General features: G+C 40.8%; 1 protein-coding gene across 5 annotated transcripts in view; it reads right to left on the bottom strand.

Annotated features, from left to right (window-relative positions):
* Positions 1-25,824, bottom strand: part of ENOX1 (ecto-NOX disulfide-thiol exchanger 1) — a 361,330-nt gene that overhangs the window by 250,304 nt on the left and 85,202 nt on the right. For all 5 annotated transcript variants that reach the window (XM_084530082.1, XM_084530077.1, XM_084530081.1 and 2 more), the window contains exon 3: positions 363-440. The gene's annotated coding sequence lies outside the window, so the exon portion shown is untranslated. The remainder of the gene's footprint in view (positions 1-362; positions 441-25,824) is intronic.

The following is a 25,824-nucleotide window of genomic DNA, read 5'->3' as shown; positions in this document are numbered from 1 at the left end:
TGGGAGCCATCGATTGCAGGGCCTTTTAGGGTACTGCAGCTTCAACACACATAGAAAGACATAGCGGTGAGGTGAAAATGACTTACAGGCCCAATTCCTTTCTGCAGTTCAACTCTATAAGCTGTAATAATTCACTTCAAAGGAAAGATGAATGGGTTACTCTACATTTATACAACGGTAACAGAATAGAGTTATATCCTAAACATTTTTCAAGAAACTAAAATCATTCTTTGTAACACTTGCTCCAGATTAAAATTAGATTTTCATTTCACTTGCATGCATTCGAGATGAAAAAAAAAGATAACAAATCAGCACAGGAATCCACATGGTGAAATAGTCAGAATGCAATAGGGGTTACAGACCTGTACAAAAGCAGGTGACTTCTCAGCGGCCCCATCACTGTATTTCCAAAGAAATGTTACAAATTCTCATGGCCAATCCTGCAAGAAGTAGAAAGAATAGTTAAACCTAGAGAGTTTCTAAAGGAAAAGAAAATAAGATCAGCTGTCTCCTTGGATACGCAATGCTAAAAGCCAGTGTAGAATTGGTTTAGAGGATGTTAAACATTTTAAACTACGGAAGCAGCAAGATCATAACAATTATTTAAATATAACAAAGCCCAAGTTAAATAAAATACAAAATGTTAAGTTCTTTTTAAAGACATGTTATTGAAAACAGTCCTGATAAAAATGCAATGAATATATGGGACTAGATTGGAAATAAAAGAAAAAAGAGAGAATACTGCACCAATTTATATTCCCTTTGAACTGTCTGTAATACAGACCTTAAAGTGCATTTTCAAACATATAGCATATCAAAGAAGCAGACATTTATTTCTAGCCATGGCACTTCTAGACTTTTGGTAAATGAAACCAGAAATAGTCTAGTGGAACTGTGCTGTGTGATAAAGCATGTACTGATGGGTTCTGCCCAACATCAGTAAACAATTGTTTTGCTTTTAAGTGAAGGAAATGATTTCAGCAGTAAACAAATGCCTTATGTCTTGCATGAGTTCTTCAACAGAGTCAAGGCAAACCAGTCGCTTCACACCTCCTGCATGTGCTACTCAAAGTCAAAATACAAGTTATGTTCCCCAAGATCTATCAGTTGCTATGTTTTCGATTATGACAACTATGATACACAAGGGTAAGTCCAATACACAACAGCTTTCAGCTATAATCCCCCTGGAATCCACGCCCGTTGTTATAAGGATAATTATCTGGGTATCCCTGAGGCCAATTTTTGCAGTTTTCATACAAAAACCACCTCTTGCATAAGACATGAAATTTAAAATCATCCCCTTCACAGATATCATTGAGTCACTCCATTACCTCTGGGACAGATATAAATTATGCATTCTTTGATTCTCTTTAAAATTTTAGATGCACAAGGGGACCGAGAAGCATCTAAATGGTACTAAAAATATAAGGCATTCAAGAAAGAAACAATAACTTGTATGGTATTAACTGCTACAGTGCTCCGAAGGCTCCCTGCCTGGTCAAGAAAAGCACATAAAGCACTGAAACATAACAGCAGGCTTGCATGCTAATGGCTGCTAGTGACAAGGACTCATTGAATGTCACTGCTTCACATACTGCGTACTGTTCATTTTTCTTATCTGTGTGACCTCTCCTTTGAAATGACTGATGAAACTCCTGTGAATTAGCATCTCTGCTTCTGGGCATTTGCCACCAAGAAGGCATTCAGCAACATCTCTACTGAAACACAAAAATGAGGCAAGAAAAACAAATCATAAGCTCAACAAAGACCAGTAACTATGCCTGTTAAAGGATAGTCAGTCCATACTGTGAAAGGCACGCTTCTCTGAAGCTTCCTTGTTAGGTTGGTTTTTACCTTGATGCCTTTTAAGAGCATTGGCTTGTCACAATACATGCATTCATATTTCAGACTTGGCTAACATTTTCGTAATTGGTGTGAATAAAAAGGAATAGCTGTTACTGCAAGAAAGAAAGAAATGTCTCTGTTCTAATGCCCTGCTGCTATGATGACCTATTTCACACTAGCATCTGTTCTGTTCTGATGAACCACTCCAGATGTAAGCTGGCAAAGCAGCACTGCAAGTATGTTGCCCAGACATCCACTGAGTGCTGCAGATGTTTTGTTCCACACTTCACATTTAATGTGTGCCTGATTATTTTTTCCTTTATTGGTTCAACTCCTTGGCCCACAGAATTTCCTATGAAGTTTGCAAGATCTGGGATCCAATCTGCAGCCATAAGGAGCAGCTCCCTTTTTGTTAGCAGGCTCATTAATGTCTGGAATAACGAGCCAAAAGAGCCTTGCTTCAAATTGCTAAAAGAAATGCAAACTTCAGTAATCTATTATGCCTTAATATTATTTGCCTGAGGAGTTAACACAACATTCATTTCAATTTCAAAATTACAGATGTTTGTAATATTCAGATGCATCGGTCTGACCAAAAATATTATGCCCGTTCTCTGCCTCAAGCCCTTGACCTGAATGAGGTTAGTGACAGCGATATGAATGACTTGAGCAGAAAACCAAACACAAAAGTAGTTTTATCGTGAAGTACAATATTTCTTCTGTCACTTAGCCATTTTTTTTTTTCTCTCAAAATTACAGGGTAGACTGCAAATCTTCAAGGCTAGCAGCCGCTACGACAGCCTAAGTGCCATTTAAAAGAATTATAATTTATGACACGCCTTGGTAGAATAGCAAAGGTCACACAGAAGACTCCCCAGGGAGGGGAGGATGACAAAGGTTACAAAGATGACTAAAGACTAGCCTACAGGAAGGGATTTTCTTGGAAGGGAGATGTTTTGTTGCAACAGCTTCATCCTACCTAATGCACAGGCACCTCACCCAAACAAACAGCTCACCTTTAAGTTAGCTCCAAGGCATTGCTTATGAAATACGCTTCTGAAATGCATGGCTTAGCAGCCTGGCAATGAGCCCAGGGCCCACTGAGCTGCTGCCAGCCCGTGGACACTGTGGGTCTGCCCCACAGGGGACAACGGGACGCATCTTGACATATCTGGGGACACCACCTCGTGCTATGGGTAGATCATATTTGAAACATCTCCAGGATGTTGGGAATGTGAGCCATTCCCAAAATGGATCCCACTTTCCAGCTTCTGGGGCACTCAGTGCCATTTCCAGACCTCTGCCAGAGCGGCGCAGACTGCTGCACTGTTTCTCTTAGCAGCAACGAGAAGAGTTGGTATGAGAAGAGCCTGAGATACACATTCTCACTGACACATTCTTGCAGGCAGTTGTAAATCTGCATGCCAGCCATCGCACTACAAAGCAGCTTGGGCTGCTTTTCCTTGCCACAGCTACAGCGCTCTCCCCTTTCAGCCACAGCAAGCACAGAAAAAAAAAAAGAAAAAAAAAAAAAAAAAAAAAAAAGACAAGGATGAAGACAAGCAGGAACAACTCTTCTTGGCACAGCTCCACTCTGTGCAGCATCATTTCTAGGCTCATAAAATAAGCATTAACTGGTGGGAGAAGCTGGCGCTGCGAACCTGGGGGTAACCGGTGGTGTCTGCAGAACATCAGAGCGATAAAGAAAAGCTTAACCTGAAGCCAGCATGCAATACAAGACAACTCTCCCCTCTCTTCAGAAATGTGTGGCCATAACCATTTTGAAAACTGACAGCTCCCAGCTGCACCCGTTCAGTTGTGGATGCTGCCTGCAGCCAGATCAATGGCTGGTACTTGCCAAGGAGGTCTGCACAGCTCTCAAGGGTACAGCTCTAACAGTGGCCAGTCAAGAAGAGGCTATTGATCGCTTTGAGTATAAAGGATTATCCCTCGTTTGCTGCTGGGTGACTACTACAGCCCCTTCCTCCTGGTATTCGGTCTCCATGAGTGGCCTCCCAGTGCATAAGGAGGAACCTACCTGCTGAGGGCTGGGTAACCACCCAGGTAGAAATTCTCATTTTCATTCAGAAATTCCCATCTATTTCCTGAACGAAAATAGGGCAATTCGCTGGAGGGGACCAGCGTGGCGGACATTAATAGTGTCTGCATTCTCTTGTTCTGGCAGTCTCTGGTCTATTACCATGGCTGATGAAGCCTTTTGCTGGCTATTCAGATCACAGGAAAATTTTACAGTCTCATAAACACAGGCAAATGACAGCGGAGTGCGCCTTTGGGAGACCGAAGGGCAGAAGGTAAGAGGAAGTCAGGATGCAGCCGAGCAAGCCTCAGATTACAGCAGTATGTTTTATCCTGTGCATCACCTGCAGGAACAAGGGAAGGGGAACTTAATGGCGCGGGAACGTTGCGAACACAATGAATAACCCACGAGATGCCCCCTCCCAAGTGACAAATCCACAGGGCACGTTATCAGGAGCCCTCCCGAACCCGTCTGAGAAAAGGAAACAGGATTTTCAACGCATGTTTTGCCTCACATGTGGAGTGGCTTCCAGCGGTATGGCAACTCCTTCCAAGTGGCAGGCTATGATGGGCTTTACGTGTGGGGTTTTTATACTCTCTGGTGTTGGTTTTGTGTGCTCTGTCTTCCTTTATTAATTTTAAACAGAATGGGGGGATGTAAATTCACCATTGGGGATATGTCAGTGTTTGCTCAACATGCTCTATATACCTTTATTAATTTTGTATTGAATGGTGAATGTGATTTCACTCTGGGGGAAAATCAGTGATAGCAAAAGGCCTTTCCCACTGCAGGGGAGCAGTGGGGAAGGGGAGATTATTTCTCCCTGGGTTTGTTTAGAGTGATTTGTGTACTTTCAAGGATTTCTGAAGCTGGGGAACTTTTGCATTCATGAACAGGCAGTTTCAGTGCCATGACCTCCTGGTCTGAAGAGGTTGATTATCTTAACGTAGCATTTGTTATGCAAGTCCTACTGCTTACAGTACATTTTAAAACCAGAAGATGATGCCTTTTTATAATGCAGGAACAGAACTTAAAGAGGGGAAATTAAAAAGCTTTCAGAACAATGCATTATTTTTTTTAATGGTGCAAATGCATAAAACCCACACCAACTACAAAAGGTTTACTGTCTGACAGAAGTTCATGAGGTTTAACTCCTGGCGTGTTGCAAAAATTGCCTCAATAAGCGTGGCCAGCTTGGCAGCCTGTTCTTTCCACCCCTGCAATTCCTGGGGCCCCAGTGAGCTGACACTTGGCTTGGGGCACACAGGGACACTTGACTCCACAGACCGCTATTCCCCGAAGCCTGATGGAAGAGAGCTGCTCACTTGTGCATAGCTCTTTGCTCCCTACCTTTAATTCACACATCAAGCATACACTCCATCACAGCAAATCCTTTTGCATCCAGACTCTTAGTCCAAGTCTATCGTGACAATAAAGGGAATGTCCCCTTAATGTCATTTTTATTTTCCTGGAAAATGAGTCCCAGACAAAAATATTTTCATGCCTCCCTCAATTTCCAGAGGCTCCCAGAAGGTCAAAACTTCTTCACTCAGCTTTGCCGAATCCTGAAAAAACAGTGGTGTACTGAAGGGTCCCTTCACATATCTTAGTCAAAAGGCAAGGAAAATGCAGATGCTGTTCACTGTTCAGCTTTTCACAGTAGAAAATATCAAAACACTGCACTCTACTTCCACTTTTGGACACCTCTACATGTCATAGGGTTGTGGGTTATTTTTTTAGCTCTTGTTTTCTTCCTGACCTTCAGAGCACAAAGTTTGGGACTTTGTAGCTCTTCTACAGCTCCTACAGTGCCTGGACCATGGTTCCTCTGTATGGCTGATTTCACAGTGACTCCTTGATCCAGGGACCAGATGCAGCAAAGGGGCCATGGGGCAAAGATATCCACAGACAGTAATTTGGGGAAAGTTTGCTGTATGGAGAAGGGAAGTCAATACTCACAAAGGCAGCCTAATGCTTTTGTTTGCCCTGCCCCAGGCAGCTGTGACACAGAGGACACCTGACCAGAAAACAAAAATAAAAGAAAATGTTTTACCAATCAGAAGATGCTGCACTATATATATAAATATACTGAAAAATAAGGACTTCCTGGGATTTTTATTGCTGAACAGAGCCTTACTGAGATTGCTGCTCATAACAAACTTGAAACATTGAACTGAATTAATTACTTGTTTGATCAAAACGTGTTAGAGACTTGAAAACTGAATTACGGAGTAGCTGGCTCTCACTGCACATACTTATGGTACAAGTTATTCTTTTCCTAATCTGGTGCAGCTGGCACATGAACTCCTTGCATGACTGATGGCAGAGGGCAGAAAGTTTCCACACTGGGACGGGAGGAGCACGGTTCCCATACTGAGCACCAGAAACAACTGCTTCAGATGAAAAATGAGTGAGGGAAACGGGAAAGAAAGGGGCTAGGGAGTGCAGCTGGCTGTTACGGTCTCTGTAGGTCAGCCCTGCTATACGTGCTGGGTACAGCTGGATTTTGAACAAGCAGGAGGGAAGAAGGAAGGGCAGGATTTGGAATCTGGCTCACATCCACCCAAGACAGTAACATGCAACTTGGGGAAGAAGTAATAAATAGCTGGTACATGCCACAGCACATGATGCCAGCAGGCTATAATGCAGGTGAATGCGGTGATACTCAGCAGCCTCCCTGCTGTGCTTCCAGTAGCCTAGGGGTTCCCTGAGACTGAAGGCAGGCAGACAGAGAGCAAAGCACATCAGGCAAGCCTGCCTAGCCATGAGCACCTTGTTCAGGATCCAGCTCACCGCACCCATGGAAGGGGACAAGAGTCTACCAGGGCTCTGCATTCTTCATTTTTTAGCTGAATCCTAAACAAACTGCAGGTCCAGCAGTGGCATGTGGTGCCCAGTTCCTGTCCAAGTCCTCTAAAAACAGAACCTGGGCTACAGTTCTGTTTTCTGTTCTCTGCTGCCTTGTAAGCCATCATCTGTTTCTTCTCTCTTTTGGTGCCACTGTGTATGAAACTCTGGAGGGGAATTTAAATCAGTCATTTAGCTATCCTCCCAAATCCTATTTCACTGAAGACCGAATCTCAGAGATTCCCATCCAGACCTCCAAAGCTGCCCATAAAATCTACAGTTAATTTAATAAGGTTAATAACTGACATTAGAAGGGACTGCTAAGAACACCTAGTCCAATCTGCTGCTCAAGAGGACCTGGTCAGGTCCTTTTCCAATCAAGTTTGGAGTATCTTTGAGGATGGAGATGCCACAGCCACTCTGGGCAATTTGTGTCAGTGTTTGATCACACCCATGGTGATTATTTTTTTTCCCCAGTTATACAAAATCACAATTTCATTTGTTTAAATCTGTGTCTGCTGCTTCTTGGACTCTCACTGTGCACCTTTGAAAAGACCTTGGCTTTGACTTCTCTGCCCCCTCCCATTAGGTAACTGTAGACAGCAGCAAGATCCCCCAACCACTTTTTCTTCATTTCAACAGCCCTTCTGCTCCTTCTCATAGATCCTCTGCTCCAGCCCTCTGTGTATATTGTTGGCACTCTCTGGGATATTTCTGGGATACTCTTCAGCATGTCCCTGCCTTTTGGGGAGCCCTTCAGATGTCATTTTACAACTGCTGAGTAGAGGCAAATAATCACTTCTTGCTAAGTTAGGCCCAGCTGAAAGCATCCAGGAGGCTGCAGAGCACAGAGCTGGAAAAAAATGCGCCAGAAATGCATGCTCAAATGTGAACTAACCATACAGATTTTTGCTATGAGTGGACTAGCACTGAAACAAGATGAGAGCTGGCCATCTGAACCCAAAACACTAGCAGGCACCCAGGTACGACAGTTGAGAGAGACTGCACAGAAATGAGGGAAGACAGGTGGAGAACACCATAATATTTCAGAGCACATAACCACTTGAATATTAGTATGAAGCAGCTACAACTGAGCTTAAATTACTGCTGATCCTAACAGGAATAAAAACAGCAGTAATTTGCCCATTATAATGTAATAAAGCACTGTATCACACAAACACAGATTTTTTTAATGTCAGTGTAGCCTGGCTAAATGCTGCAGTGCACCAGCATGAACAGATCATAAAATGGGACAGAAGTGATATAAATCAATTGACTTCAAAGCCATTTCTGTAACCCAATATCAAAAAAAAAAAAAAAAAAAAAAAAAAAAAAGACTGATCCAGTCAATGTTTGTCAAGAGATGACATATTTTCATCTTCTATCCAGACCAACAGTATCCTGCAAATAAAATCATTCATTGTTCTGCCAAATTACATCTCAAATACACAATATTGCATCCTCCATATACCTGGAAATGAGACCTCTGGTAACAGGAGGAAAGAATTTCTAAGAGATACCAGGAAGGATGCACACGTGCATGTGGGAGGAAAACTAGCATTGAATCTACCACCTTTATGAATAACTCCCTCAGCAAAAACCCATTTTAGTATTAAGACCATGAAGCCTGCCTGAGACACAGTAGCAGCAGTAAGTCTAGAGAAAACAACAGCCTGGAGGAGAATGCTTTTATCAGGACTGCAAGTACTGGCTCTATTAACAAAAAGCTACTTTGCGTAATCATGTTTTTTTATGGTGGGAACAGAGGCACAAATTGAGTCAGTACCCAGAGTTGATCATAAGGAGCAATGGAAAACTAAACTTGCATTTCTTCTTACTTTGTTACTGTAGGACAAGCATGAGAATGAAGGAGGCTCTTATGTCAGGAAAAGTGCTTCAAGCACTGCAAGATCTGGAAAAGATTCCTGGTCAGCGCAATTATTTGGGAAATCTGCACATGAAATATGAACTCTGTTTAATTAAGATATTATTCAGATGAGTAACTCGCTGTCACGAATAAAACTCTGCCAACATGGATTTACTATACAGACAAGACTTCCAACAATTCCCTTCTAGATCAGAAAAAAACTCCACTTCTTCCATTTTCCTGGAGAGAAGGCACTGAAATGTAATGAGTTAGTTTAATGACTGAAAAGTCAATGAATTAGTACAAACTTACTCTTTTTTTTTTTTTTTTTTTTTTTTTTTTTTTTTTTTTTTAATTTAACTTTACTCTCCCTTGCAAAATGCTTATTCTGGTTTTTATTTTTTTTATTTTTATTTTTTATACTGGTTTCTTATAGAGCTCTACTTGAGATGAAGTCTTGCCCTTGACCAAGCAAAATTAATGCACTGATGTTATCAGTGCAATACTTCTATGCAGAGGGGAGTGGTCTTTTGGACTGAACTTCCTTTCCTCAAACCGAGGTCTATGACCCTACACACAGCTGAAAAATGCTTCCAGCAGGGGTAAAAGCAGTTTCCATGTTTGTGCTTGTTCAAAATAATGTTTCAATGGGGCCACAAAGTGGGTCTTTGTGGTTGGAGGAGGTTAACAGTACAATGTTGAGAACCCTTGTCCTGAACTATTTTAGAGCAGAGAAGAGCAAAACCAGGATTAGGAAGTACATTTTTTTTTTTTTTTTTTTTTTGGATTATGGGCTGGAGGAATGAGCAGTTCTTGTGAGGGCTCCCAGAGCCTATATCTTATTAGGCCTTCACTTTTACTCCCAGTTGTTGTGTGCTGTGTAATTAAGCCTGGAGGGGATACATGCGTGACTCACTGTGCCAACATTCACATACGAGGTTCTGCTTGAGATGAGGCTTTCTGGTTATCTATCAGCAAGACTGAGCAAGGACACCTGAGGGATTCTGCAACTTCACACCATCACAGTAATGAGCGGGCAGATGTCCTTGGTGGAAGGAAAGGTCATTATTTTTCAGAACGGTTTCCCTACCCACATCACCAGCCTGCTCACTGCCAGTTTAACAAGCTGCTCTTTAGGCAGAAATCAGCCTGACAGAGACTTTAAGAAACAAAAGTATAATTAGGATCCTAAAACATTCACAGTTACAGTTTGCATGTGCTTTTGCAATGTTACCACTGACTCTGAAGCCTGCAACTAGTGGCAAAAATCTTTCAGCAAAGAAAAGTTTGAATTAAATAAAAACAAACCAACCAAAACACCTAAAACACAACCACCATATATCAGTGTGTATCTTAGAGGGAAAATCTCAAAGGCATTTTTTCACGTCTCTATAGCCTTGCACGTGCAAAGTGTCTGCAAAGCCAGCCTGCATGCACTGAAAGCAAAACAGCAGCAAGAATTCTGTATTGGAAGTAATCCTTGAAGTACTTGTTCCTGCTCATACAGTAGCATTGCAAAATGTTTGCACTCCAGCGACCACAGTCACGCAAATTAAGGTCATGTTTTGTACAAAACAGATTTTTCTTGTGCCTGCAAGTGACTTGCATGTGCATTCGTAATGTGCCCATCACTAAGGCTTCTGTGCCATGAGCTAACAATGGAAATAATGATGGAATAGTGGCAAAGCTGCAAGCACAGGCAAGCCTTGTAGTGAAGGCTGTGTAAGTACAAACAGAGGTCACCTCTGGAGAGTATAGAGAAAGGGCCTCCTGTAGCTTAGTCTTAAGAGCCATATTTTCAATGAGTAGCAGCCATTTGTCCTGCTGAACTGTTGTGTCTGCAAGCACACTTGTATGTTAAAGATAATAAAAGCAAAAAAAATAGTGAGAAAATAAATGTCTTATAAGGAATTTCCAAAAACAGTGACAGTCTGCATGTCTGGCAGCATATGATGTCTTTTGCACCCCACAGATACAAGCAAATGGACAAGTGGAGCACTTCTCTGATATATAAACTTCTATGTTTCTACATGCTCTCCCGTTGCAAAGACAAATACCCAGATTTCTGCAAATGTCACTTTGGATAAAAGTTTGAAATTCCTACTGTTTCTTTAAGTATACAGGTGTATATCCAACATGAATTAGAATTAGAAGAAAATTTGTTTTGTTTTGTTTTGTTTTGTTTTCCTGGAATCTGCCACCTTTACAATCTACTTGTTAAAAACACTAGTTTCCATCTGTCAACAGCACTATAGCATATATTTATAGTGTTTTAAATACAGAAGAGGATATAAAGTCCCTCAGAAAACCCACACTGCTCCATTGAGGACATATTTTGATGATGTTTCCTACAAACTTCCAGTGATGGCTGGGCTGGCAAGCTCTGGCACAAAACACCAGACATTTGCATGTTGACTAGACAATGTGTGAACAGGAGTCAGGTTAAGGACAACACTGAAGCTAGAATGGTTGTTTGTGCACTGGAAATAAGGCTCTAATTTCTAACACATCTTCAGGGCAATCCCCCCAAGGAAGAAAAACAGAACTACAAAAACAGCAATAACAACAAAATTATTTTAAAATGCAGTCTTTAAATCTATTTTTCTCAGGGTCTTATTGTAAGAGGATTTCTTACTAAGATGGGGAAAAAAGCTTCTAAATTCTCACCAGCAATTTTGAGGCTGATATCATAGAAGCTATGCTTTAAAGGCCCTATCCTGACAGCCCACATGCACTCAAATTGGACTGCACAGTTCGGTAGCACTCACTTTCATGAACAAAGGATATGTTGCTAGAGACAAGCTTGCAGATTTAAACCAGTTACTTTATTTGTGGCATAAATTTTATCCAGCTAACCAGAGAGCTGGAAATGTTCTACTCCAAATAGAATAGAAGAATGTGTAATAGTTGATATATATTTGTAGGACAGCTTGAAATCTCTTATGAAAAAATGTTTTTAATTTTTTCCCCCCATTGAACAGCTCAGAGAAGTGTGTCCCTGACAAAGGCCCATAAGGGGCCAAAATGCTGGTTATTTGTTCTCTTTTGCTCTTAACAAATGAAGCAAAATACAGTTAATACATTATGCATGTCTTCAAGCATATTTTTATTTAGGCTGTTTTGTTTTGTTGTGCTTTGGAAACTTTAATTTCATTTTCTGTGCCTTGGGAACTCTGATTTTATTTTATTTTTATTTTTTTTCTGTTTAATAATAAAATTGAAATATTAGGGCGGAACATCAACCAATCTACAGTGTATGAGTTTTTTTTTTTAAAGTTTCAATGAAACGGTCTCTCGGTGTCTCTTTTCCACTCCGTTATCTTATCAGCCACCAAACCAGTCTCAACAAGTTGGCCTGTCAAAAGAGCAGGGCTGGCCAGTTGCTATTAGTCATTTCATTTCCTCTCACAATGATCTGTTGTTTCACCAGTGTGAATAAGTGTTTCAGCATTCTACACTTAAATTAAACAAGCAAAAGACAGTCCTCTGCCATGAGGCATTTATTCCTATTTCAGAAGTGAAACAATGAGAAAGAACAGCAAAGTGAAAGGGAGAAAGAAGGGGAAGAGAGGACAAGACTAATGAGACTGGATGGCTAATTACATTCACTGCATTCACACACTAATGTTACTTTTTTTTGTTGTTTGATCTTGGGAGTTTGGGTGTTTTTCAGCATTTAGCAGCAATTTGTGTTCCCCTGGGAGTATATGAGAAAGGTAGGGAGTAAGAATAGATTAAGGAAAGTGGGACCAAAGAGATGGGTGGAAGGGCAGCAGGTGATGGGTTTTGATGCAACTGAAGCCAAGTTCAGATTAAGTGAAAAATGGAGTGATGCAGAGAGGAATAAAAAGCAGGAAGAAATGAAGATTTGCAAGGGCAGGAGTAGAGGACTAAGACATCATCCTGCAGGGCTGAGGACTTTCCCCCAGCAACACTCATCTCTCCAGTGCTCAACCCCCCTGGTCGGGCAGCACACATACACCACAGCTACAACAAGCTGGTACTCTTGGGAAACAGATTTCTTCCTTCCTCTCATCCCAAAGGAATATCCTTAACCATCCAGAAGACTTCTGGACTGGGGCAAGGAAGGATGGTAAGCCTACACAGGAAGCTTCCTGGAGGGTAACACTTATTTTTGGTGAACGAAATTGCCAGTCTGTGAAATCTCCAACTGGGCTGTCCTCCTTTTCACATATCTGCAAGACAATTTGGACTGAACCATTCCTGTTCTTGGCTTTTCAAAGGCTTCAAGCCAGTTGGTCCTACGCATCAAAAGAAGATATTCTGAAATTCTCAGTGGGGTGACTGCCAAGGTCCCTCACAGGTAGTGGAAGACTCTTGTAGGATGTTACCCTCTCCTCTTGTTTAAGCACAAATGCAATGCAATTCCTCGGTAGTGAACAGCACCTAAGGGCTGAAATGATCTGTTATAGACCAAGAATTATTCAGTCTGTCCTAGATGTGACCCACTTACAACCAAGCTCTCCTGCTTCCCCACCAATGGTTTGATTTTTATGCTGGTGACTTTGGTTTGTTTCGTTTGCTAGTTTATATATTTATTCATTTATTCATTTCTCCTGAAGAAATGTATTAGTTTCTCCTGTTGGGACTCTGAAAAGGTGCTGAAGAGAAGCTCCTCAGTTACTATCTGAAGGGCTGTCTGGCTCCCCAGGTGAGGGAAAGAAAAGGGAAGGGATGCCAGTGTCTCACAACTAAACCGTCTAGTCAAGCCAGCCCCTATTCGCTCCTTCTCCTTGCACTCTTCTCAGCTGTACGCAGTTGTACAGTCATCCTCTTACCATGAGGCATCCCCCAGACACAGCTAACGTATCAGGGAATCACACTCTGGTATGCTTGAACTGAGTAGGAACTTTCCTGGCTCACAGCCTGGCAGTGAGCTTAAAAGGGCTGGGAAGCTGGTGTGGAAAGCCTCAACAGCAATTCCCACTGGCAACCTGGTATTCTTCCTCCAACAGAGCTTCCCAGGGTACCTCATATGGTTCCTTAAGGGTCCATATCCAGTCCAAGAGGCAGCTACAAAGGCCAGACTGAAACCCAAACTGCTGAACTAACTTTTTGATGATGCTGCTTGTTCTTGGGGCTGGTAATTCTCAACGGCATGGGCTGTGAATGCTGCCAGCTGAGACCAGGCTGGTAAACCCAGGTCAGAAAGACAGCTGGCAGATTTGCGCAGGTTAACTCCAAACCTCCCACCGGGCAGCAGATCTTCAAGTGGGGATTTCATGTGTCCATCAGGCATAGAGCAACGGCAAACATGAAAAATAAATAAATAAATAAATAAATAAATAAATGGGGTCCCCAGTAGAACAATGCATCTTTTGGAGGCCCTGAAAACAAACAAACAAACAAACAAACAAACAACAAAAAAAGTCTTTTCACTGTGACTTCTGCTTCTTTAGATTAAAAGCTCTAGCCGTGTGACCAACAGCCTTGAAGCCGATGGCACTTTAGAGACATCATCTGGCTGCCCTCTAAAAGACGTAGCCAGAACTCAGTATCAGGGCTCGGCTGGCAACCGGGGGCAGTGTCAGCTCCTCAGACTCCTGCTGCTGCAGTCACTTCTACAGCAAAGCATGGGGCAAAGTTGCTAATAGCAGGGCTGCCAAGAACTGATTTTGTCCTCTGTGGTGCAGCTACTAGGTTGACTGCTGTCATGATCTCTCTCGTAACAAAGACAGAGGCAGAAACCCAACTTTTTTTCAGGAAACAACAATAGTACAGTCAGTAATAGACTACCCATCTGGACAAAACCCTGTGCCTGTGCTTAAATAAGATGGTTTCTCACCTACCCCAGCTTCAACTGTAACTTGAATGAAGTCTAAGGAAATAGCCAGCATTTTTTCCTTTCCTTTCCTGCTGAACCCAGACTGGCATCTGGAGGGACTGATTCCCTCTTCCCTTTGCTCCTATCTGGGATTCATTCTAGTTGGTCCTTCTGTACAGGTTTTTGGAAGTTGGACTCCACCACACCTACCAGAGCCTTTTCCCAGCTAAGGAGGCATAAGATTTATCAAGCACTTCAGTGCTTGACACACAACCTCAGCATAAACCCTCCTAAACCCAACAAAGCTACCACAGCCACAGGGAGCAGTGCAGCCCTGCCTTAACCTGGCACTGACAGTCATTCAGTTGCATCAGTATAGTGCTGCACCTGACATCATTAGCTCTGACTCTCAATGAATCTGACGGGTCTGGGAATGGTACCCTGCCATAGGTTGGAGAAGAAATGGTTTGGTTGCTACTTCCCTTTACCTTCCCTGATGCAATACTTGGGATGGACAAGTCCGAAGGTGAGCCCACAGTTAATTCTTCTGGCTCTGCCACTCTTTCAGTTCTTCCCTTATGTATTCTCCTGCCTTAGTAGGTAAAAACCTTTCTGGGATATTCTACCAGGGGAAAAGAAAACACTATTAAAATGTGACATTCCATGAAACACTACTGTGGATTACACTTTCATTAGCTTTAACTTCTTCATACACTTCGTCATACTCAGCAGCCTCTTTACTAGCAAGTACCTTAGCCATCACGTTTATGCTAATAAAGCACATATAATATCCTCTTCCTACCTGTCTATTTCATCTTATTTTTCTCTCCGAGGTCCATATATTAGAACAGGGATTCTCTAAATGGTGTTCAGAAAAGCTTCCGACTCCTTTCTGTTTGCTTTCCTTTATCGCTGTGCTGAGGTTTCACTCAGCTGATACAGAGGTTCAGTTCTTCCAGCTGCAAACCAGACCAAGACACAGCAATAGAAACAGCAGCCAGATCCCACTGGAAAGACACAGACTTTCAAAGCTGTTGTGAGCATGAACTCATTTAAAAAAATCATTTAAGAACCATTTAAATTAATTACAAAAAGGAGTAAGAAAGCTTACCTTACTAATAGCTTTACTGTCTGTACTGTATCTCATCTCTCAGCCTGGATCCCAGATGGTCAAAGCACCAAATTGGTATTTGAGTTTTAATTATTCTTGTTATTATATTCAAGATATGTCTGGAGACATGTTATGAAACTCCTTCTGAGTGGTCAGGAAGCAGGCACACAAAAAGGCCATAAAAAGGCCTTGTCATACCCTGTGTTCTGGGTCAGGCTGCTGAACTGGCCCATGCAGACCTGCCGTGTTTGGAAAAGCTGCAGGGAAACCAAGCAGCCAAAAAGTCTGCCCAGCTAATATCCACACACCATGCTCCTTATCAGAGCTGCATCTGGGAAGTTTGCTAGCAACACTCCTCAAATACTTGCAGAGGTTCTCAAGCTGGCCAACTACGGCCTTGAGTGAAGCTGATTACTGTGCTAATTAGACATGCTGGCTTGAGTCTTACTACTATTCTACTTCACTTCACCCATATAGAGTGAGCTAAGTGCAGAAAGCCTGTCCTGCAGATGGCATACGGGCTGAAATGCTGGTTCCTGGCACTCCTCCGCTCCCTGATGTTCATCCCACGCTCACAGCCACAGTGTCGTCGAGACCATTCATGAACCAGGCTGGGAGTCCTAACTAGCTCCAGGACGCAGTGATGCTGGCAAAATCAGCCACCCCTGAGGGGAAGAACAGCAGCTAGGGCTGTCAGACTCAGGCAGGGAAAAGCAAACTGTCAGACAGGCACCCACGTCAAAACCTTGTTTGGCTGGTATATCGGAGATAGATATTTCAGTTGCCTTTGCCATATTATTAATTCATGCCCTCTCCATGCATCATTGCCTGACTTAGCATTGCACAGAACCTAAACATATATTAAAAATACTATCCCTGCATAAACAGCTCATTAAAATGGATTTAAAATGGGCCCTATAAAACTAAAATAAACAAATCTAAATCAAGAGTAGAATGCTCTTAAAATTAGAGATCTATGCTTGGCTGGAGAAAACAAATGAGAGACAGTTCTCTCATTTCAGCTGTACAGATGTGCCTACTCAACTGTACATACTGTAACAACTTGAAAGGAAGAATGTGATTCCTCTGTAGGCAAGCACTAATCTCCTTACCTCCACAGTCAACTGAAAATAAATGTAACTTGAATATTTGATAGTTTAGTTAGATTATTCCAAACAGACTCTATTTTCTCTAATTCCACAAAATAGATCCCTTTAAGGATATGCTTATGCCCTCAGCAGTAGTCCTGTGCTTCATCTGCCTATTATCTGAGCTGCAAAGTGTGAGACTGAGACAGCTCCACTCTATAAAAAAGAACAGTTCAATATCTTCCTGTAAGACTGCGCCCATGCATGTAAGACTGTGGCCATGCCTGCCTTCAGGAAAGTGATTTTTGTAACTCAGAGGTTATATATATTACCAAAAACCTCCAAGACTGTGTTTCAGCTTTAGTGCAGCTAAAGTGATCTGGATTTTACAGCAGTATTCACCTCAAAATGCACAGATGTAGAAGCAAATTTAAAGTACTAAGGATGTCATGATAAGACAAGACACTGAGCTGATTCTTTGTCCAATATGAATGTAGATAGAGAATTTGATTTTCTGACAGCATTTTAAAAATATATTTGTAACTGGACTTACAGATCACAATTAGCAGATAAAAAAGTAACCAAAGTAAAGATAGACCATTTAATGCAGCGATTTCAATACCACATTTAATACTTTGGAAATCTTCCCTTCTATCTGACAGCCAGGGTCAACATCTGCCTATTCATCTTTTCAGAACAATAAACACATCAGTTCTAGGCATAATATTGTATCATTATGGGACTGACTATCAGAAGGTATGTGGCAACAATAAAAATGCAGAGTATTTACTGCTTAATATGCTTGAGATCCAGCACTTTCCAGCTTAATGCATTATTACTGGGAACATTAGTTTCAATATCTAATTTCCAAGGGACATGAAATGTTCAAATCCAAGCAGAAGAGAAAATGAACTAGCCCCAACCATCATATTTTGAACATCATTTTTAAATAACAGTTTTTCCATTCTAATCTGTGTAATGCACTGTATCTATGATTCGGAAACAAAATCCCTCGTTTTGCCTTCCATTTTTATTTTTTTTTACTCATTATTCCCTCTTGGAAAGGATTCCTCACAAAAATCTCTTCTATTGTGTTTTAGGAAATAAGCAGTTTTCAGCTACTTTGGCAGTACCACAATGAGAGATAAATTTCTCAGTGTCTATGATATGAGAATTTACCATTTGTTTCCTCACAATGTTTTTTAAGATCTTTTTTCCCATTGAGACCCTTACTAAACTCCTGTACTTCCCATTCAAGGGTGAGACACCAAATATAACGGGAGAAAGAGAAGGAACAGCATTTTCCCAGCTCTACAGTGCTGGCATGATTCACGAGGGGAATTTTACTCCTGCCTCTAAACAGATGTCATGGCAGAAGAAGTGGACACACCCTCAGCAGATGGGTCCTCAAATGTCTTGATGTTGATAAAACATGTTTCCATTAAATTTTATGTCCAGAATGACCCGCTTCCACTTCTCAGACAATTGATGTCATGTCCCAGCAAAGGCTGTTCATCTTTTCCCTTAACTGTTGTCAGCTTTGCAGAATTGGAAAAGGCCTGCTAGGCCAGAAGGACCCCAGCAATTATCTACCAGTTCAGCACTCTTCCCAGAAGAAATTCTTCCAGCACTGCTACCATAAAAAGGGATGTTTTCACACTCAAATACTACTTTTAATTTAAGCTATCTGTGGCAGATAACAGAAGGAATATCTGTTACCATACACAGTGCTATCGTTAGGAAATACACTGCTCTGAACATAGCAAGCTTTTTCTCTCAGATCATGCCTTTTGTTTTTGTATTTTATTTTTTTTTTTTCCTTGGGACATCATAAACAAGACTCCCCTCAGCTAGAGACTCTCTGGGAACTATGACAGCCCCAAGTCTTCTCAAGTCGAGTTGCACTCGAATGCCAGAGGACTAACACTGCTGCTGGTAAAAACTGGAGTGATCCCACTGGTATCAGTGGAGTTTCATCCTCTCACAGCAGAAGAGAGGCTGGCATGTGGCAGAGGCACAAAACAACTGCACTGTCATCATTTTGTTGGTCTGCCGCGTCCACGCTCCAGCACAAGAGTTTATCCAGTTTTTATAATATTGACCCTTTGCACACTTTGGAAAAGCAGCAGACGCGGTACGTATGGCAAGAGTACTATAATGTCTGCCTCGACCTCTCACAAACTTGATTCACTGTGGCTGCTCTCTTTGGAAGAGCTAAGACCTCACAGTATAGCTCATATGTAAAAATTTCACAACCTTCTTCCAGTTAATAAAACAGCCCCACAAAAATTAGATTGCCTTCTTGCTGTCTGTGGATATTTTAACAACAAAATGGAAAAAAAAGATCCTTCAGCCCACCTATGAATGACCTGTGTTTACTCTGCTGGTAACAGTCTGTCTCCTGCCAATTCTGCAGAGCTTGAAAAGATTTGTACTACACTTACTGACTAAACTCTTTTTGAAGAAAAATACTACTGCGGTTGCATGGGTTTAAAAACATTAACTAAGACAAACCAATGTATCTTTAGCCTTGGTGCATAGCAAACTACATGCTTGCTAGTATGATGTTCAGTGTACTGAGCTAATTAGAGGCCAATGCTCCTTTTCCACAGTTTCTGTTCAGGGTAAATTCATCTCCTACCAGATAAATGTAACTACTGGGAAAAATAAAAAAAGCAAATAAAAAAAAAGAAAAAGAAAAAGCTGTACGAACTGTAATATAGCTTATTCAGTAATTATGCTCTTATTTAGTACACAAAACAAATATCCAGAAAATCGTCATCAACTTCTACTTCATGTAATACATCTGCTGCATAATTTGTTAGCTAGGTCTTTGATGTTCTGAAAAACACGAGTAACTGTCATAATTAAATCCTCTGTAGTTATTCACAACTGCATAGCTCAACTAATATTTCACACAGTGAAAGCCCAGTGATTCTCCAACCTGCTAGTATAACTGGATTAAAATTCCTAATCGTTATTATTTTTGAAGGGAGCTACAGCTTGAAGTTTGGAATATTGTGAGGGAATAACATCCTTCCCTTTGGCCATCCAACAGCTCTGCTGCATGGTCAGAGGAACACTGTTCTTTCATGACAAAACCACATCCATATTACAGTCTTGCATAGTAATCTCACATGATGTCAGAAGTGCTGCTTTATGTCTAGGGAATAATTTGTCTGGATAAATAGAAACCACAAAGCAATATGGAGAAACATTTTACCAAGGACAAATGTCGTCCTGTGGATTTTTTTGTTATTCACTAGTAATAATTACTTCCATGCTCTTTTCTTCCATGGCCCCAAAAGAGGAGTTATAAATAATGTTATTAAGTTGATGCATTTCTGCTCATATGAAGGAAGTCAGAAGCCACTGTTTCTCATCTGCTATTCTTATTTTGTGGTCTACATTCCCAAGGCTTCTAGTCAACTGTGGCCCCTCCTGCTTTCTCTTCCCTTCCTCTCTACCAAAAATATGGAAAAACACAACCCACATCAATTCATATTAAAATATACTCCTTAAACTATTCCTTAATTTACTCCTTAAAATACTCCTTAACATTTTGAAATCTCTTTTAAATTTTCAAATTTTTGTTCCCTCATTTTTTATTTTTTCCAATGAGGCCCTTGAAGACAACACACAGAAACACACAGTTATTTTTAAAACAACCCTCTGTTGTTGGTAGTAAATATTTAAACAGTGTCTTTTGCCAGGTTCTTCAGCAATGTGAACTGCCCAGAGCTCCTTCCCATGGGGCTTACAGCCTTAAAAGTCTACACACCCACAAATGGTGAAGAAAACAGTAGAGTTAATAAAATTGGTAAGTTTAAAAGTAAATGTGCAAGGTCAATATCACTTATGGTGTAGCTAGCATCCTTCAGCATGTTGCTTAATTCAGTACAGACCATACACAGTAGTTTCCTCTTGACGAAGCTACAGCATCTTGCAGTCCCAACAACTTTTATAGCATGTCCTTGAAATGTCCTGTTCCTTTCATCACTGCTGAGAAAATATCACAATCCCTTTACTTTTTCTACCCATAATGATAGGGCAAGCAGTGCTGAGAAAAAAAAAAAAAAATGCAATCACAATAACAGAGGAAGAAAACATGATTCATGGGCATAGAAAGTAAATCACTAGGAAAGCCTGTCTTGTCCTCCTTTTCATTTTGCTCATAGGTCAAGCGATCTTAATGAAGCTTCCTCCACATGTGCTTTATTGTTTGCTCTTATATAGAGCATGGTTATTTCAAACTCCTTATTTAATTTTAAAAGCCATACTGAAAGAAAGTCCTGTATGGGTTAACTGGGTGCTTGCTGAAGAACTGCTACATTTACAAGTATCAAAGATAGAGGACAGCACCATGCTCTGCTCTATGATTTACCTGCCATTATCAGGTAAAGTTGACAGTGGAAAACTGTGAATGATGATTATTCCCTTCTGAGTAATCCTCATCAGGCAGGGAAAGGCCCTGTTATCTAAAAGCCTAACTTCCCTCTAACTTCCTGCATACAAATGAAGGTTGTTAGCTGCCTGAAATGTTATCTGTTTACCTGAATAAAGGTGATAAATTACCCTATTCCATTTTCATACACAAATTTGAAGTTGGATTGAAGTCAGGTCAAGAATTTGCTTCAGCGAGTCTTGCTTGCTACGTATTTAGTCAGGGACCCTTATCTAGTAGGGAAAAACAAGGAGAAAAGTCTTTGGGTGAGAGAAAGGAAAGAGAGAAAGGAAGGAAGCAACAAAGGTATGCTTGCAGCCTGGAGATATTGCTGCTACCTTAATCCATCTTTCCTAGCTGGTAACCATTCTTAAAACAAATAGCAGTGTGACAGCATCCAAAATACATTTTTAGGATCCCTGGCCAGCTAGGCTGAAGTCTATGCCATTACATCTTCATTGCTACCCAGAGCTCCCCAAACCAGCTAGATGTAATTGCTAGTATGGAGCAAGCTCCCCTCTAAGTGCAGGGAAGACTTGCACAGTGCCTGACAGGGGCTTTACCATATTTGCTCCAGCCTTTTTCTCCATCCCTTGGCAGACTTCTTCCACCTCCTCTTTACTTCTCTCCATTTTATGTTTTTCTACTTTTTTCCTCAGTTTCTTTATCCTTTTGAGGAACCTTTTGCCCTTCCTTCCCTTTCTGCTAGTCTTCACTCAAAGAATGATGACAATGAAGATGAAACAACTGCTGCATCTGAAAGTTATTTGCAAAATGATTCCCTTCTTAACTGTCTACAAAGATAGGGTCCAGCCTCTCTATTCCTGCCCCTAGCGCTTGCTCCCTTCAGATAATGAGTCCCTCCAGAAACAGCCTCAAATTCCTGAGACACCAGTCATCACTGGGGAACCCACTTACAGGCACGTACAAACAAAACAGATCAGCTAAGAAACATGGTGAACTTAAATACAAATCACTAGCACTGATTTGTCAGCAATTTTTGTTCATACCATGGTACAGAGATAATTCCTAGTTCCCAAAAATAAGAAGTCAGGATGCAAATCTGACCAAGATGCAAATTTAGGTCAGATTGTGTCCCGAAATAGACACACACATCTCCCACTGAGTCACAACATCTGGATGAAAAAAATAACTCACATTTTAACCTTGTTTAATACTCTGAACATGGGAAATCTAATGATGACCAAGTCCTTTTTTGTTTGATGTTCAAAACAGATGAGCAGCAGGGATTCTCTACTGGAAACTATCTTTGTTCAACATCTTCTCCAGGGATGTTGAACCTCCTGGGCTCCCGCAAGGTGTATAACAGAAACAGTTTATACTAACCCAGAAGATCTACAAAGTGAATGGACTCAATAAAACCCCAAACATCTGAAGCTGAATTACTTAAGCGTATTGATTTTATGCAGACCCATGGTAGTGAAATTCCTATAGAAGCTATACTACTCAATGCTAGCTTTTCTTTTATATTTTTTCCTGTTTCTGGAAGAGTCCATTGGCAACAGTCATGCATGGTCCATCACATTTTTACTTTACTTTTTTTCTGATATATATATTTATTACAATAAAGGAGACTAACTCCAGACTTCTGTCTGTTTTGGAAAGTAGAACAAAAAGAACAACATGTCCTTTTACAGTATGTACAGACATGCTCCTGGAGAACTGAATTTCTTCATGTCTGTTCATTCACCTCAAAGCTCCAACCACAAGGAATAAACTCAAAATGATGATTCCATTATTTCTTTCTCTGATCCACCCAATCTACCTTCTTTTCTACAATGCTACTGAGAAAAAAAAAAAAAATCACACATTTCTTTTTCAGACCTAAAACATTGCAACATCTTTTTAGCACATGCAGAAGACAGTAGTGACCCAGTACCTATATTTGCCAGGAATCTTATAACAGAGAGTTACAGTAGGATCTTCTCAGAATATATCAGTCACATTAACAGGAGCAGATCATTGAGGTGGCTCTCTAAAATGCAGTTAAAGAGTCTGCTGGCATTTAGGCACCATTTAAAGATATTTATTTGCTGATAAATATAATACTTTCTACATAAACCCTGCAAAATTTCCAGTAGCAGTAGACAAGAAACACATTGGTTTTCTCTGAACCTGAAAAAAAAAAAAATAGATGCCTTAAGGTAAATAATTTCACTTCTGCTTTTTTATTTTCAAATCTTCTTGTAATCTTGAGATCGTATGTCTCATACTTCCCTGGAACTACATTCCAAATAAACACTTGGTGACATCTCCTGCCAAGTCTCTCCAGACTATGAGGACACACCAAGTATTTCTGGACTTCTTTGGAAGGGAAAGATGTAGGTGACACACCCAGAATCACCAAGGGCTTGCATCATTGCTCTGAGCACATTTCCATCACCTCTGGAAAAGCTGGGTTTGTTTGTTGCTTGTTCTTTATCTGTCGAGTCCCTGCTTGTTACATTCTTGGCAAAAGAAGTTTCACAGCACTTATGCTTTTGCATACAGGGTTCTTGCCCTTTAAAACGTATTTTAAACTATATTTCATTTGAGAGTCTTAGCCATTTTCTACACTCCTGCCATCAGCACAGACCATGCTTTAACAATCAGCTACTATTCACTTTGCAAAACAAAACTATTTCCAGCAGCATGAAACTTTGCCCAGAGTTCCAGAAGCTCAACCTCTGGCAGTTATCTACTCCTTGTCGAGATCTGCAGAAATGTAGTATGTTTTTCCAGTTCATTACTTCAGATTACAATAGACAGAATGCAGGTTGTTTGAAGTTCTACAAAGATTTTAGCACAAATGTCATATGTTTTCTTGTTGTTGTTGTTTTATTTTTTATTTTTTTTTTTATTCTCCTCACTTACCTTGAAGAAATTGTTTCTTGGGTAGGGTGGGTCTAAGGAACCCTGGAAACCCTGTTTGCTTTCTATAAATGAATGCAGGCAGATGGAATGGATGCCAATTGCATTTAGAAGTATTGTTACAGGCAGCAATAGGTTAAGAGAGAACAGGGCCCATATCCAACCAAAACAAAGGGCTCTCAGAAGAAAGAATGATATTTTTCCATCCTCACAAATATTCCAGCTCTGGTCTCCTTGCTGTGTAATGCTGCTCCTGCCATTCCCAATGGCTCCAGGGCTCCTTTCAGACCCCATCCTACACTCTTCTGGAGCCGTGGGTTCTGGATTTCATTTCAATCCACTGGCAATCTCTTCCTTAAATGTATCATTAAAGAACCTATGTGGGAGAACCCCTGTTTAAATCCATCTGCGTTCAACAATGGCAATAAAAAATGATTGCATGCTTAAGCTTATAGAAAGCCAAGCGCAAGACCTGGGCCAGTATTCTTTTAATCAAATAATTGCTATTCAGGCAAGACTTTCTGTGCAAAAATTATTTCTTTTAAAAAGCCAAAAATATATTTGAATGAACTCAGGCACTTGAATGACTTTATTTAATGCCCATCATAATATTATATTATAAATATGTTGGAATATTTCTTTAGCTTTGTATATATTTTCTTTTCTAATCACACCACTAGAAAAATAATACCACACTCTGGGATAAAAGAAAAACACAGTTATTGGAAAGAAGCTTCTTCTTTAGCTTGCCAAGCAGCTACCAGCCTTCCAAGCAGCAGAAACAGCATACAGTAGGGTTGCTATACAACATAATCAGTGGGACTTGGAGAATTGCTCTGCTGTTTCCAAACGTATAATGACTGTTCTGAAACGGCCGTGTTTTGCATGAGGAGGATTTGAAGGGAAGCAGGTGGCTACCAACAACAGTAAACATCATACTACTATTAGAGGCAGGGGGAGAGGAGGGCAAGAGCCTGGTGCCAGAGTATTTCATCTCTTCATGACCATCTTAGAAAAGGACTGGCACAGAGAAAAGACAGCTCTATTGTGACACATTATCAATCCACTGCAACTTTATTCTCCAAAGGTTTTTACCTTTCTAAAACACGGTAATAGCTATCTGGCCAGATTGATTTCTTGTTTTCCCCTGATGATTTCATTGTAATAAAATTTCACACAGAGCGGTGTTACGTGTGAAGGGTCACTGAAGATTTCTGTAAAAAACCATTGTTAAAATTCAGGCTGTATGAAGGAAAGAAGAAAAGAAGAGGCAAGCAGAAAAAAAAATAAAATAAAAAAATCTGAGGTTATTTACTTGTCTCTAACAGGCTTGGATTACATTCAGGATATAATGAAATCTATCATACCATCTAGACATGACAATGTCTATGCTTCATCATAATATTTGTAAACAGCAGCCTCTTTTATCTATAGAATGGATCAAATTCTACTCACCATGATATAATTTCAGAAAGATTTTCCAGAAAGAGGACGCTCTTAGACTCCACAAAATATAGCTTGCCTGCTCTGCTCAGAGTTCAAATTGCCAGTCTAAACACTAACAATAAAATCAAATATATTCTTTTTCGTTCAGGAAAAAGCAGAGCAGCCTGGCTCTGTCAACTGGGTGAGTATTTCCTGGCAAAATCCCCCTATTCCTACCTACCACCTGCCCCCACCTAAAGACTATAGGGTTCAGAAACAATTCACACAATAAGTCAAGCACAACATCAGCAGGAGGTGAGCTGCTCACTCTACTCATCCACCAACACACAGCTGTGGTTCTTTTGCTTAATTATTTTGTTTATTTTGTTATATTATTTTGTTTAATTCTAGGGAAGTGATTGTCCCCCTGTACTCAGCTCTGGTGAGGCCGCACCTCGAGCACCTCGAGTTCAGTTTTGGGCCCCTCACTACAAGAAGGACAT

The sequence above is a fragment of the Aythya ferina genome (assembly GCF_964211825.1).
Source record: "Aythya ferina genome assembly, chromosome: 1".
Taxonomy (NCBI): domain Eukaryota; kingdom Metazoa; phylum Chordata; class Aves; order Anseriformes; family Anatidae; genus Aythya; species Aythya ferina.
This window is presented reverse-complemented; position numbering and strand designations above follow the sequence as displayed.